General features: G+C 41.1%; 2 long non-coding RNA genes across 2 annotated transcripts; both read left to right on the top strand.

Moving 5' to 3' along the window:
* Nucleotides 1-8,029: 8,029 nt before the first annotated feature.
* Nucleotides 8,030-10,890, top strand: LOC118796275. Its single transcript, XR_005005881.1, has 4 exons — nucleotides 8,030-8,250; nucleotides 9,115-9,177; nucleotides 10,327-10,389; nucleotides 10,816-10,890. It is a non-coding gene; the product is annotated as an uncharacterized LOC118796275 (long non-coding RNA).
* Nucleotides 10,891-14,124: 3,234 nt separating this feature from the next.
* On the top strand, nucleotides 14,125-15,792 carry LOC118796277. Its single transcript, XR_005005882.1, has 4 exons — nucleotides 14,125-14,194; nucleotides 14,830-14,895; nucleotides 15,258-15,311; nucleotides 15,472-15,792. It is a non-coding gene; the product is annotated as an uncharacterized LOC118796277 (long non-coding RNA).
* Nucleotides 15,793-16,735: the final 943 nt, after the last annotated feature.

Here is a 16,735-nt window from a genome sequence, read left to right as displayed (position 1 = left end):
CTCACCACTAGAGGGCGATAAAAATCAGCAAAGTTGTGGCGGAGGAGCTGTACGATTTTCTTGCATTTACATTTGCGCATTTATCAAGACACGCTCGTTCAGAGCAATACACAGATTAGGGTAAACAATAAGGATAGTTGAAAGACAGTTTGTTTCGCATTGGTCATACCATTCTTGCATGCAGTGTCATTGTATAAAACATTGCCACAATAGACATACTCTCACACTTTCACTACCCACCAAAAAAAGTAGACACCGGAATAGTTTCTTCCCACACACCATCACACTCTTGAACTGTAAAACTAGTGACACTTCAATCATACCTCTGTTCTGCCGGCTCACAGTGCAATAGTTCCACATTTCCACAGCCTGCACTCAGGTACACTTTATCTCACATTGCTCAACGGCTGTACATGACACAGTGCAATAGTTGTCTATAACTAATTGATGTACAGACCTACAGCCCGCCTTCAAGTACACTTTAACTTGTTGTGCAATACCTGTTAACTTATTGTACAGTGTCTGTTCGTATTTATTCTCATATACCTCATTCATTCCAGCCTTTCTCCATCCCATGTGTGTGTCCTGCACTGCTGCGGTTTGGTATTTGTGGTTGTCGCCTTGAGGTTGTATGAAAGCACTACGAGAGACATTGGAACCGGAGTCAAATTCCTTGTATGTGTCAAAGCGTACTTGGCTGATTCTGATTCTGATTCTGATTCTGATTCTGATTCATATGTCAGTGGAAAATCAGCTGAACAGCAGAGGGAGTGCAGTTGATATTTACATCTGAGCATGTAACACTTGGAAAGACTGCACTGGTGCTCTCTGTGAGAGTTGAGTCACAACAAATATAATCCTCCAGCACACTCGCACACAGCCAAAATAAAGCAACCTCCTCCGTAGCCACAGTGAATCTATATTCAGACGTGTCTGAGGCAACAGGCCATCTTCGCAGATATCGGCTGCTGATTACTAAGTGACTTGAAAGAAACCAAACATCAGACCAAAACTACCATTTTACCCCATTTTCCAGACTTTACTGCAAAGGTGCATTTTATCAGCGTGTCTTTTCACCACAGCTACAGCTGCTTTATCTCAGGCTGCTCTGTGCGATCGTGGTGCTGTTTCATTGGTCAACAATTTAAATATATATATACGTTTCAAAAATTCACCTTGCGTGCAGATTTTGCTTTGTTTCGTTTAACACTGACATAAGGTTTCACCATTGCTATTTACAGTCCAATATAATTCAGTCACTTCCTGACAGAAGTGGTGCACCAACCAACAATAGTCTTATGACCTGCGTGCTGCTTGTGTATAATGTAATACCATGGCACTAATGTGAGGCTGTGACTTGGCGCACCTGCGTGCACTTGTGTCTAACGTCATTTTTCATGAAGCCGGAAACAGTGGGATCGTTAATGTAGAAAACGATAACCAAGTCTCCAAAATAGCTCAGCATTTAAAAGTATATGTATATATACAACCATTCCAGTTAATAACACCCACCAGAGGTGAAAAGGTGGATGGGATGGCATCTGTTATGTTCAGGCTAATGCTCGGGTTATTAGTCATTTCCTTTTGAATGGACAGAAAGATGCTCTGTCTGCCAGTTGGACGACACACTTGTGCCTCGGTATATTAGCACCCTTGAATGTAGGTCAGCTCTCTTTCCGCACAGGCATACAACGCGGGACGTGACCACTGAAAGCACGGTGTGGTGGGACGATGGTAAGAAGCCCAGCATAACTGGAGGTACAGGCGTGGAGTGCAGTGCACAAGGAACAATCTGTAGTTCAGGCTTTTTTTTTTTTTTTGTCACTACCCATTGCCTCCGCTCTGTCCTCAGAGAACTACAGTAGAAGTAAGTCTCACAATTCACCCTACTTTCACCCTGCACTGTTATTTAACGTATCAACTGTGGCTCCATTTACTTTCCCGCTTGTGTCTCTTCCCAATTTTAATATTTATGTATGATTTTTCATTTTCATTTTCATTTTCATTCAAATTACTACTGTTACTGATAACTGCTTGAGTAAAACCACAGACCTGACGCTGCATGCAGACTGTGTCACTGCTGCCACGCTTCAGAGGCTCAAAGCAAAGGAGCCACTGCCACTACTTCCAGCTAGCCCATGAGGGGGCAAGCAACATATTAAATTACATTACTGCCATTTAGCAGATGCTCTTATCCAGAGCAACTTACAAAGGTTACAATTTTTATGTGTTATCCATTTACACAGCTGGATGTTTACTGGGGAAATTCTGGGTTAAGTACCTTGCCCAAGGATAGAACAGCAGTGCCCCAGTGGGGACTTGACCTGGCAACCTTCTGGTTACAAGTCCTGCTCCTTACCACTATGTTACACTGTCACCCCCTATTAACATATCCCTTTTAACTGTAACCCTCCAGTTCAGTTGCATAGACTACATCACATGAAAGTGAGGTTATCTATATCCCTGATATGTAATATTTTAGTAGCAAATAAATATATAGTCTTTACACCGCGGGTGTCATCCTTATTAGCAGTATGTACATTTGGACTGTTACATTTTTACTTAACTAGTAAGAATGGATGTGTATGTTAACAGTATGTACCACAATGTTGTTCATAAGAGTGTCTGCCTCATCCTACTCATAGGAACTGATATGCTACAATCCTGAATATGTCACTAGCGAAATGTCTATAGTCCACCGTAGACTCAGCACTGTCTCTCCACACTGCACCTTGGCTTCCCTACCCAACCTAAACTCATCCTGCCCTTATTTGTGTAGTTGCCATACCAATTTAGGGTTTTTTATTGCTGTGTTGTATACATTAATTTACATTAATTTATGCACCTATCGGTTGCACCTATCACTTGATGGTTGCATGTCTGTATTGACGACAACACTAATTATCACAGCAGTATCTGGCAAACTAACACGTACATGTCCGGATGTGGTAGATTTTGTTCTATACATGTCGCTGTTCTTTCGATCTAAGTACACACTTCCCAATTCACAATAGGCATGAGCATCTGCGGAAAAAAAAAACATGTAAATGTGTATACCACTGCTAAAATAACGTCAGCTGTGAAATGAACAAGCAAATGATTAGCTCGAAAACGACTCCTGCACGCAAAGACATCGTTATGAAATGTGTCGTCGTAGCCGAACAGCACGACAGAGAAGAATGTTAAAACGTTTCCCCTTCGCGTCCCAACGAAAGGATTCATGAGGCTGCCTGGTTAGGCTTTGCCTTCTGTTCCTGGCAGTTAAATTAAGGGACTCCACAGTGCAGTGGCCAATTATTGAAAAGAAAACAAGACTGTTTTTCTTTTACGTTTATTTATTTTATTCCCTTATTTGTATCTGTAGGGATTCCTTAAATTTACGCTTCCATACCAAAGAAACGTAACTGCTACTCCTTCTCCATGTGAATCTACAAGCAACAAACTGTCAGATAACGCCATCAATATCCAACAAGTGGGGTCCGATCGCAGCTAGTTGTTTGTCACTCTGTGGTTCGAGCATCAGAAAAGCAATTCACTGCGTAGGCCCTTTCGTCAATTGATTTTAAATACAGGAATGCAGAGAAGTGTCAGCATTTTCCTCATGACATCATGACACCGTTTCCTCTTTGGGAAGTGGAATGTATCCATTCGCGTGTATGAAACACGGAATTTAAACTACGCCCATGAAAGCCACAGGTTCCTTTTGGTGGGGCGATTTTTTTTACTGCATTCCGCTTTAAGTGCGTCACATCTGCAAATTTACAATCACGGCTATCGCAGCTTAAATTAGTCAAAATGCATTCCCCTCCCACGTATAGGCGATGATACTTCCTTACCTGATGCGAGACTTCACATTTTCCGAGGTGTCGGACCTGAAAGACCGCGATCACCAGCGCAGACGGAGCAGAATGCGGGTTTTTGTAAGCGTTTGTCTTTTACTCTGTCAGTGGGTTCCATCTGCCCAGAGCGGTAAGAATGACTATGCGTTGCAAACGTTGCAAAGTTGGTTATAGATCATTTTAAAATTATAATGACAATTGTGCGTGCGTGCGTGTGTGTGTGTTACACAGTGTAGAATAAAAATAAAAAACACATTGTTTATTAATAGATTATTGTATATTATAAATTATAGTTGTGAATATGAGTGTCAGTAGCAGCCAAAGAGATCAAACGTTAATTATAATTATTCCTCGTCTGTATCTTACTGAATAAGAATTCTGTATGACAGACTGTACAAAATAAAGGAGAAAAAAAACATCATTCATTACAACGGACGATGTTAGCAATTACTGCGACTGTGAGATCACTCGATATGAGATTAAGTGGAAGGCTGCTTACAATCAGAATTTTTACGAAAGGCGGCAGGAGCCGGACTAGTAACCGAAGGGTTGCCGGTTCAGTTCCCCGCTGGGGCACATCCTGTTATACATTCGAGAAAGGTACTTAGCCCAGAATTGCCTCAGTAAATATCCAGCTGTATAAATGGGTAACGTAAAAAATTGTAGCCAAAGTAAATCCAGAGCCGGCGCCAGCGGAAAACGAATCGGGGGGCAAATGAAATGCAGGGAGGGGACGGTGACTTGACCCAAAAAATTACGCACGTTGAGCACAGCTATACGATCGTTTAACAAGTGCATCATTACACCACACACACACACACACACACACTAACAGATCAACAAACCTCATGAAACACGTACCATCCACACACCATCGCATGATAGCGACTCTCTGAGCTTGATTTCAACAGAGCCAACAACGTTTACTGAGCACACCTCATTGCGTGAGACCAGATGCCGCGACCCCGTCAGCAGTGACGGCGACGGGAATAAAACAGGACAGCCGGCGATCGCCTAGCTCCTACTCTGGGACTCGAACAGGGGGCGTAATTTTTCCGTTTGTACACTTACACAAGGATACTGGACAGCGAATAAAGTTTTCTGTGACTCTATTGTGTCTCTGCTCCTTCAAAATAAATATCGCTGCGATATTGGTTTTGGCGAATTATGGTGTGCTAAATTATGTATTAGTATTTAAAAATGAAAAGAAATTAAACACAATAATAATATTAATAATAATAATCTTCACTGAGGGGGCGGGGTATTCCATTTGAGGGGGCGACGCCCCCTCACGCCCCCCCCCCCCCCCCCCCCCCCCCCCCCCGTGGCGCCAGTGTGTAAATCGCACTGGTTAAGAGCGTCTGCTAAATGCCAGTAATGTAATGTATTCTGACTTGTTCTTATAACATTCTAGCAAACTTCTGGGAAATAATGTCCTTCAAGGTCTTCAAGGTTACAAATCTTGGTGAGGGTACCGTCACTACCACTGACTACCGTCCTGTTCAGACGGTGCATTTTTAAAGACGTTAGTAATTAAATAATAATAATAATAATATTCGACGTTACTGCAAGGGAGTTGTTGTTGACGTTAGTGTTTGTTTATTAGGTACAATTCTTGCAAGTTATATCCATTTTTGTTTTATCTGTATAGTGGTATAGAATTGTGCTCACGGTCTCATAACGTCAAAGTAACCTGCGGCCCGTTTATGGAAACACTGCAACGGAACATTATGGATTCAAATAGTATCTGTGTCTTTTTCAGAAACTTTACAGCGAAACGTGGTAACTGCAGTTTAAACGACTAATGTCGCAATCTCGATGAAAAAGCATCAGCACATAGTTTGATGTGGTCAGACATCTGCAGACAGCTTATGTGGTTTCAAATTCTTTCTCGCACACCAAGCCACATGGTCTGCTCGCTGATACTGATCAACATGCATAGAGCGTGCAACGTGTAAATTGAGGCTAAAAGGGGCTAACAGTTGGGTTCTGGTGCGGGCTAGGACGCGAGTTCTGTGACCCTCTCGGGACAGCAGAAAAAAATGACATTACTCACGTGAGAATGCGCGTGAGCAGGCATCCCATTGTGCTAAAAGCTGAAGGGAACTAAATCTGACAGGGGGAACACCTGTCCGAGAGTTAGTAACGTAAGAGGAAACCGACCCGTTAACGACTGTCATTAAAAAGTTAAATGCCCTTTTCGTAAATCTTTTCGCAAAGTGAAGCTCCTAAAACAGCAAAATGATAACGAAATGTCCATCCCCGTGGCCACATAAGCAAAACACGAAAGTCAAACTTTGACACATTTTATTGGTGTGTCAATAAAAGCACGAAAGCTGGTATACTAATACAGTATGTATGTACTTTCTTTGATAGTCTGCGCGCTAAACTAAGTAGCCAATTCTGATAATGGTCAGAGAAGAAAAATGCATCTCTTGTAATGGAACAGACTAAAAGGGGATGGTCTGTGTTAGTGTAAATTATTTTGAAATTGAAAAAAAAAACACCATTACAACCCCAACATCGTATACTTATGGTTTGAGCTAACACAATGGCTACATGTTGTATGCACCTGTTTCATGCCTCGAAGAATGCACATAAAAGAAAGCGTCTGTTCTACACCAGCATGGTTGTTACCTCATGTTAATAATATAGCCATGTGCAGTCTCTTTACAGCCTTTCAGTTTTGTAACGCATCATAAATGTGGACGACCACATTTTATTTACATGCTGAAATGACAAAGAATTCATTTGGAAAATAAATTGCAGCATTTGGAGAAAAAAATGCCTCTTTAATGTGTTTGAGATCATTTGGGCAAATTTGTTAATTGTAATGCTATTGCTGTCAATACTGTTAGTGACTGAGCTAGTCTTGTTAGTGTGTTATGTGGAGAATACGTGGTTTGTATCACATTCATTGAGGAGCTTGGCTAAAAAAGTATGATACAATAAATAAAGTTAATAAAATAAAATGTTTTTGTTGCAGATAAGTATATATGGATCCTGGAACTTTTGTACAGATGAGTATAGTAACTTGCTCTTAGTGTAACAGCCCAATTAAAATATTATGGAATTGTAATCATCACACTTTAGATGCTACATTTAAAGTAATTTATGTAAGTTAATGTCTGTTCTGTCCAGATGAGAGTGACAGGAAGTGGAGGGGAGAATTAAAAATGACTGCGGCAGAAGCACCATGTGTGGTGAGGAGGAGGGGGGAGAGGCGCTAGCTGCCGTGCACAAAGCTCTATGGTTTTCAGTGTACTCTTCACCGCCGAGTTCCTGTCCGCCACAGCATGGGGTGGGATGGGGGTGTATTAATAGTGCAAAAGCGCATGTAGGTTTAAAGTTTACATTACACTCTTGTCATTTAGCAGACGGTCTTAACCAGAGTGAGTGCATAGGTTACAGTTTTTATGTTTCATCTATTTATACAACTGAATATTTACTGAAGCAATTCAGGGTTAAGTACCTTGCCCAAGTGTACTGTAGCAGTGGCCCAGCAGGGAATCAAACCAGCAGCCTTTTGGTTACAAGCCCTGCTTCTTACCAATTTTCTACCCTGTAAGTTTGTTGTTTAGATATACACTATCCATATGGAATGCATTTTTGATGTGCATTCATGAACATCGCGTGACCTTCAGATCAATATTCTGCTCTGACATATTCGAAACCAGGCTGCTTTGAAGGATAGAAATGGAAGCCCTCACACAGTGTCCATCATTATAAATGTATTTTTCACAGATATAATTAATTACATAGTCTCATTTCATTATAATGCTTCTGTTTCACAGTATTTGTGTGTGTGTGTGTGTGTGCGCGTGTGCATGTGCATGTGTGTGTGTGTACTCAATCCTACAATTGTATTTTCTTGATTGGCCTTCAATGAAAGGTGCAATTCATAAAGAAAGTTGCATCTGTTTTTTATTAATCATGATCATTTAGCAATATCCACTCCTTAGACTGTACTTTGTTTTGTTTTTCCTTATTAATTGAATACATTACAAGGGATCTGAGAGAGACCAGAGAGTGACCATAGCTGCTGATATAACTCAAGCGCATCACTGCACATGTGCAAATACAACTGTGAATGTTCTGTTCATTCGTGTGTTTGTTTTGACAGAGGTAGTCCACCAAACAGCTGTAGAAAAGACAGTTGTCTCCATGAAGTGTGGGATCCCTAATCTTCACCCAGACAGTAAAGTGACTTGGAGCAGAGATGCTGAAGGAGGAGGAAGAGAGGACATTCTGACTGTTGATAATGGAAAAGAAACTAGACACATCAGCGACCCACAGAAACGCTACGTTACATTAGCAGACTTGTCACTTACAATTACAAGAGTGTCATTCTCCGACTCTGGGAGATATTACTGTAATGGGACAGCAGCAGCAGATCTACAGGTGATATCGGGTGAGTGGCGGGTCTCACAGCTGCACTGCATGTAGAATCCCAGCAGCAGAGACGCATCTCTCTCTCTCTCTCTCTCTCTCTCTCTCTCTCTCTCTCTCTCTCTCTCTCTCTCTCTTTCTCTTCTCTCTCACTCTTCTCTCTCTCTCTCTCTCTCTCTCTCTCTCTCTCTCTCTCTCTCTTCTCTCTCTCTCTCTCTCTCTCTCTCTCCCTGTACTGGAGCTTTACTCTGCTTTACTCTGCTTTACTCTGACTGTCTGCAATGAACAAACAAGGACTCCAAATCTGCTTTAAACTACATCTTCAATGAAATATTGGTATCTGCAAATCAACAAGGCCTGCAAACGTCAATTCTATCATTTGTTTTCTATGATTTATTTGGTTGTTATTATGTGCAGGCCACTGTACTACCATAATTTAATTACTTCATGTATTGACACATCTAACTGATGCTTGTTCGGTTGTGTTGTGTTCTTTGTACAGCATTGTTCTGATGACTTCATTAGATGCGCTTTTGTACATTGCTCTGTGTAAGGGAATCTAAGTGGCCATGTGTAAACGTAATTATCTCTGTAAATAATATGTAATTATTACAAAATGACAATCATTTTAGCATGAAAACGTGGCATGTGAAAAAGAGCATTGCTTCGATTCCTAAGGATCTTCTCTAATTTCATCTCAGAAGATCAAAATATTCTTTGTTGTGTGCAAAAAATGTGATCCTTTTTGGGAGCATTAGAGTGGTGTGCAGACTCTGTCTCTTCCTTTGACCTCTACATTTGTCCTGCCGAACAATAGATCTGCATGTGATTCTCTTTTTGTTAACCTGCCTGTTGATGTCATGTTTTAAATCATGTTGTGTCTCAGAGAAAGGAGAAGTGAATCCGAAAAATTCCAATGACACAGCAAAGACTTCTGTGGAGAGGAACGGTAAACGTTAAACGTTATAGGTTATATACACTTAATCCTATCCTTGTCCCCTCTATATCCTCTGTTACTTTAATATTTTTATGTTGTTCTGGCAGAAACACATGAAGTGAAATCTCATGGAATATATTGCTCTTAGCTTTTCATGTTCCACTGTCTGTTTCTGTAAGGCAAGAGGACATATGATGTCAAAGTAGGATGTATTTGCCAAAACAAACTAATCTGATTTGTTATTGTATCTTGAGGATCAGATGTTCCAAATGTCAGTATAAGACTAAATCAGTCCCAAACTGAATCACGTACAGTTCAATTTCAGCGGTGTCTTTTTCACATACTATCATCAGTATGCAGTGTGAGAAACGCCCTGTGAAACAGAAGTGTGAGTTTTTAGCCTCAAACTGTTGATGTCATGGGGATAGAGATGTCATGCACATCTCAAAGCCTACATTAACTACGCTACACAGGCAATTTTACTCATCTTCCTGAAGCATTAATGTATTTGTTAGGCATCATGGTAGTGATGTACGTATATGGTATCCCATAGTTTTCTAGGCTGCCTACTTTCAGTCTAGGACAAGTTAACATGTGCTAGTCTTTGAATGGTGTTGTGCTTTCACTCACTGCTGGGAGCGTTGTTAGCCAGGTCTGACACTGTTACTCATTTAACCTAAATTGATACACTTCTGTTCTCTTGTGCTGGAAGGCGCAGATGGTCTGGATGACAGCATCTGGTAAACGAATTTTACGTGAACACAGTCATGGTAAACACAGCATTTAAACTGGATGTACCAGGGCCATGTGTGTTGAGACTGCATATAGGGCAGCCTGAAATGTGCCTGCTTAGACGGATCCTGGATCTCATTCTACAGGCTCCTCTTTTCCCATAGCCTGAATCTCATGTATCTGTCAGACATCTACCATAGTACTAAGAATTGTACAGTAGCAGGTGGTTTGGTTGCACGTTGGATCAACCCCAGCTACACATGAATGAGGCAGAAGGGAAAAAGAGAGAAAGACAGACTTTAAAGCCAGTGAAAGGGAGGAAACGGATCCTATAAAGACAGAGGAGTTCTCGATAAACTGACTGAAGCAGCAGAAAGCAGAAAGCAGACCACTAAAGCAGTGATCTCATGCATTTCTCCGTCTCTTAAGGAGAGAAGCCCAAGCAGACAGAGAAAGACAGCGACGAAAAGCTCACTGAAGCCCCAACAACTGGTAAACTCTGACACCTCATGACACTTCCTGTTTGCTTAATGTAGTTCTGTGTGTTTTCAGGCCGGTGCGGCAGGTTGCTGGCGATCTTGCTGATCTCGCTCCAGCACATTAAAGGTTACCGTGCACCCCTGTTGGCCTGTGACGTGGCTTCCACGGCGTCTTGTACAGAGTTCGCAAATTTATTGTTATCCGATGTTTGCATTTGCACAGCACACTTCCCCTCCACGATCCTACTATAAGCTCTGCCACAGGTAGTGTGACTTTCACACAGTGCAGGCATATGCACAAGTCTGATTAAAGGTGAAGTGGTCACAACAGGATTGATTGATCTCCACAGGGGGAATTTGGTTGCTGCCATCTTAAAAAAAGACAGACAATAAAATCACATTAATCACAGCAATTGCATTGGTTCTGTTGTATTTTCAGTTTCTACAGCAGTAGCAACAGCAATTCCAAAAACAACAGCAGATCCCAAAAGGAAAGGAGGGGGACCAAAGGAAGAAAATAAAGGAAAGGAAGGGGGACCAGAGGAAGAAAATAAAGGAAAGGACGGGGGACCAGAGGAAGAAAATAAAGGAAAGGAAGGGGGACCAGAGGAAGAAAATAAAGGAAAGGAAGGGGGATCAGAGGAAGAAAATAAAGGAAAGGACGGGGGACCAGAGGAAGAAAATAAAGGAAAGGAAGGGGGACCAGAGGAAGAAAATAAAGGAAAGGACGGGGGACCAGAGGAAGAAAATAAAGGAAAGGAAGGAGGACGAAAGGAAGAAAATAAAGGAAAAGGAGGGGGACGAAAGGAAGAAAATAAAGGAAAGGACAGGGGACGAAAGGAAGAAAATAAAGGAAAGGAAGGAGGACGAAAGGAAGAAAATAAAGGAAAGGACAGGGGACGAAAGGAAGAAAATAAAGGAAAGGACGGGGGACGAAAGGAAGAAAATAAAGGAAAGGAAGGAGGACCAGAGGAAGAAAATAAAGGAAAGGAAGGAGGACGAAAGGAAGAAAATAAAGGAAAGGACGGGGGACGAAAGGAAGAAAATAAAGGAAAAGGAAAGAGTTCAGAATCACCAGGTGGTTACACATCTAAACAGCCCTTTTTATTCTGTTTTTATTGCTTCATTTTATTCAAATCTCTCCATACTTTGGAGATTTTCTCTTATTCTGTCTCTCCTGGGTTAATTCCATTAGCGTAGCATGAACAGAATTTGAAATATTATATTTGAAAACAACTAAGTTATGGATATTTAAAACCTGTAGTGCATTATGAATATTGCCATGGCTAGGGGTTTGATGTCTGAAAAAAGCTAAGAAAAAGAAAACTCATTGAGTCAGGTTACATTTATGCTATGCTATTTTAAGATTTGTGCTTTGTGTGACTTTTCACACAGTGCAGGCCCATGCAGAACTATGTATGAGAAAGATAGATAGAAAGTGCAACTGTGAAGAGGTCACATGACAATTAAGCCATTGCTTATGTTGTATTGCTTTCACTTTCTTCAATAGCAACAACAGCACCTCAAAAAGAAGGAAAAGAAAAGAAAGAAAAGAAAAAGAAGGATTCAAAAGAAGATAAAGGGAAGAGTTCAACATCAGCAAGTGGTTACACATTTAAACAGCCCTCTTTTATTCTGTTTTCAGTGTTTCTAGCCGTTTCTAGCAGCTTTCTAGCTGTCTTGTAGCTGTCTTGTAGATTAGCCTTAAAAGCAACAATCAATATTCAATATGAATGTTTGATACCAGAAGAAAGGAAAGAAAAAGAAAACTTCTTCAATATTGCTGTGGTAATTTGACAAAGTTTTAATTGGGGTAAAAAGGTTTATTTTATTAATCTTTGCGAATCCTTACACCCTACACCTTTTGAAGGTTAGCAGTATAAAAGTTCACCAGCATGTATGTACATTAGATGCCAAAGTGAGAACTACAAACAGGCACAAGTGTTTCTGCAGGTCCATCTCCTAATAGTAACATACAGCAATTCAGACACCTCATCTGCAACAGATTACGTACGATGCTGTTTCCCCTTGTTACTCATGCCTAAGCAGACAGAGAGGCTCACTGAAGCCCCAATAACTGGTAAACTCTGACACCTCATGACACTCCCTGTTTGCTTAATGTAGTTCTGTATAGCTGCAGAGCGGTCCGGCAGGTTGTTTTCTCTTAAGATATTGATTGTGTGCACTATAAAGATTCTTACGAAGCCTGTATGTGAACACCAGTCTAAACTACAAACAAACACCAGTGTGTCTGCAGGGCTGTATCTCAGCAGTAAGACAAACAGCGAACCACAGACTACTGTACACTGTTTCAGAGCAGAAGAAATTTGTTCAACTCACTGTTACAGAGACAGCGAAAGATGGTAGAGAAGATATAAACCAAAAAGAACATGTAGACAGGGATGAAAGGGCAAAACATTAACATTTAACTTCACATCTTTTCTTACATTTAACCCCTCACTGAATCTCTGTTTTGGCTTCAGTCTCACTTCAGCTTTCTCTCCGAAACACCTGCTGTCCATTCTCTTGTCCTTTCTCTCATGGATAAAGTCACACACAAATCCAAGTCCATTATTATAGTTATTTTGTATTTTTACCTCAAAATCAGCCATGTTCAACATGCTGATTTCTTGCCGTATCGATTTTATGATCTGCGTATGTAGATGCCAATTTCTAAACTGCAAATACGCACCAGTGTGGCTGCAGGCCCTGCAGGTCCTCACACTCATTATGCTCTCACTGTTTCATACAGTAAAATGCACAGATCTGTCGATCTGGCCCCTGCACGCTCTGCACGCTGTGCACAGACACCTGCAAGATCTCCTCTTCACTGTTTCAGAGACAGAAAAGCATTGGTGAAAAAGAGAAGAAACTCAGAAGAGCATGAAGACAATGACAATATTCCAATTAATAAAGAAAATATTTTTATAAGATTTATATTTCTTTTTTTCCTCACCCTCAATGTTTTTGTTCTAGCAATGTTTATTTGATCATACCCTTTTTGTCTGCTCTGTGCTGCCCTCTTGAGGAGAGTCTCTGAATAGCGCTCCCTGCAGCTGTTCCACTGACGTTGCTGGTAGTGCTGCTGTTCTTCTGTTGGGAGCCCTTCTGTTCCTGCATCCTCTAGGCCACGGACTTGCCGAAATGTAACACTCACACGATACCTTTGTTATTTTTCAGACTGGTGGAAGATTGTGGTTGCTCTGGTTAGTGTAGTTGTGGTCGCTGGAGTGGCAGCCATCTTCCGGAAGTGCCGTACTGGCCGAAAAGGTAATTAGAGGCTGGAACTGTGACATGTTCTTCTGGGTGCCATCGCATCCTCTCACAGACCCACGCTCACGTGTCATCTAGGTCACAAACTGTTGATTTGTCATGTATCACGTTGGTACAAACTGGAGGACGTGTGAAATTGATTTGGTTTCTCAGGGGTTAAAAGCTGTCTGTTTGCTTCCATAAAGATACGTGACCTAGTTTCTGTACGGAACTACTGTGGCCAACATGCATGTAACCCTGCCTAGATTGATCAATCTCTCTGAAGTGTGGCCAGGGATCAGGAATCAGGAATCTATAAAACGCAGCTCACTGCTGTGAGTGCTTCAATGGTGCTCTCAATACTGAAGCAAATACCAAACCAGAACCAAGGCCTGGGCACCCAGAGACGTCTCTCACCATTCTCTGTAAATGTTTCTGTAAACGCAGATGTTTCTGTTCAGAATTATGACGTAGCTCATCTTTGACAGCGGGTCCAGCGCGAGAAAGAGAGACTGATCACACCTATGACGTCATAATGGACAGAACCGCGGCTGAAGCAGGACCCGGTGAGTGCTTCAGAGCCCACATTCCTTACCTTGAAATGACGTTCGCGCCGGGAAATGTGAGCCGGTGCGCCCCCTAGTGGAAATACTGTTATTGCAGTACCAACTCAGTCCATCAGTGAGTCTATCAGTGAGTAGGTGGGTAAAGTGATGAGTGGGCTGGTCAGGTGGGTGGGTGAGGGAGTTTCTAGGGAAGCTTCCTCCAGTGGATCCTGCTCAAATTCACCATCCAGACTAAACATTAATACTTAATACTCAAGAAGTCATCTCCATGGAAGCTCATTGGCTCATGAGTTTGGAATTCAATTGTTGGGTTGGTGTGACACGGAGCAGCTGATGTGCACTTTTTGAGGGAAACACGTCAATCACACAGCCATTACCCACAATTCATCGCTTACAACGCTGAGTGTCAATCAGAGAGACTGTAAGCACCACACCACTTTTAAAGGTTTAACGTATGCCTGAGCTAAGAGTTGAACTCCCAGCCCTCCAGAATCAGGGAGGCGTATATGTCATTCATTGGTTGAAAAGCTTTATTGATGTAGAGCATCAGTTATCAGTCTTATGCCTGGGAAACACCTCAAATGGTAGCAATTATTCACTGTCTTATTATGTAAAATGATCATTTGTTGACACAGGTCTGCAGAAACCAAATGAGCCAATATACTATCTGGCCCAGAATCCACAAACTTCAGCAGGCGACGGTATACAATCCCATTCATCTTGTATTTTTTGAAAAATGTTGCAAATGTGGAGTCACATTCATTCAGTACAAGTGATAAAATGACGCCTACCAAGCAATATTTGTGATAATAAAACCTCTTATTAATCATAAGATCAGCATATCTTCCTCAGATGAAATCCACCTTTCCCAGTGTTGGGTGTTTCTGTGTATGGTTGTATTTGAGCTTCTATATATGATTGCATTTTTTCAACATACAATGTTGATGTGAGCAATGTAATGTCAGTAGCTAGTTGTGTGCTTGTGTAACATCTTTTAAACTGAAAGATATTTGTATGTGTTCTGTAATACAGTGTGTTTTAAATTGTTCATTTGCTGATGCAGGTGTCCAGAACCAAAACAACATATACAGTTCAGTCCACAGTTTAGGAGACAAAGGTACGGAATCATATCCATCATTCATTGGCTGAGAAACACACTGATTGACTGTGATTGTTTGCACAACATGCCTGAAATAGTAACAGATTGATTAAAGTGCATTTACATGCATACTATGGTACACTGTTTCGTTTTAAAAATTGATCTTTCTTTGACACAGGTCTCCAGAACCCAAGTGAGCCCATATACTATTTGGCCAAGAATCCGGAAACTCCAGGAGGCAATTGTACAGAATATTCAGCCCTCTTTCCAAATGACAAACTCTAAGGATTTTCTTGACTTCCATATTTGCTACTCTTTTGTGATATTTTCTTTTACATGCACTTCACCATATGTGCTGGATTTATCTCCATTGGCGTCAGGTGCGGTGGGTGTCAGGGTATTTTATGGAGGGTGTGTTTTAGTTCATACAGTATCTGATCTCTGGGAACAAGCACAGATCTCAAAGCACAACGTTGTATATATATTCATATGAATACAGAGATCTTGAAAAATCCTTGAAAGTTATTAAATAAAGAAAACTTTAAAGGACTTGAATTTTTTTAAAGAATTATAAAATATGTACAGGGGTATGTCAAAGTCCTTGAATTTTTTTGGTGATAAACTTGAAAAGCTTTGTGCCTACTGTTGAAATAAATTATGCCTTAAAAAACTGATCTGACATCAGAACCCACCTTCTACCCGGAATACTCAGGCTGGTGTTGAGTGAGTTGAATGTGGAGCAGCATTCAGGGACAGAGTACCAGCTTTGCACAAAATATTTTTTCATAGGATGGCAAAGGGAGGTTCGTAAATATGTTTTAATAAAATAAAAATAAAAAATTCTTTTTTTGTCATTTTTATCTTGCTGTTACATTTAACACTGCTATTAGAGCCCTTTCCATTCAATCAGACGTACAAAGACCCATGTGTTCGGATGTGATGTAAGCATGTTCTTTAACAGTACACACACCATGCACAGACCCTCCACCAAGAGGTGAGGAGACACAGAGCCAGGAAAACGTTCTCATGGGTTCTGCTTATTTTAAGACCCATCCCGCCCCCCCCCCCCCCCCCCCGCTGGCTAATTTTACTTTTCCAGTTGCGTGATGCGATTGACTCATCAGACGGCAACTGACACATCTTTTTTATTTAGGACTTAATGTCTCTGTGAGTCAGAGGTCTGACATTGTACAACTGTTTAATACACCTACTCTACAGACACTTAAAGACTTGGAGTTTAGCGCCGCTGATATTGACGATCCAGAATTATTGATCATCGCTATAATTATGGATCCATGTTATATTGACGTGATCGAATGAATGTCCACATTTAATTGAATATTAAGATATATTGCATTCTAAGATGTATGCTAAGTATTTGCAACAGATGCCATAAAAGCAGACTGCTTGTTATCATTAATGAACAAGGTGGCAGTGTAGCT

This window comes from Megalops cyprinoides, chromosome 21 (assembly GCF_013368585.1).
Source record: "Megalops cyprinoides isolate fMegCyp1 chromosome 21, fMegCyp1.pri, whole genome shotgun sequence".
In the NCBI taxonomy this organism is placed as follows: domain Eukaryota; kingdom Metazoa; phylum Chordata; class Actinopteri; order Elopiformes; family Megalopidae; genus Megalops; species Megalops cyprinoides.
Note: the sequence above shows the minus strand (reverse complement) of the source record. Positions and strands in the feature narration are given on the sequence as shown.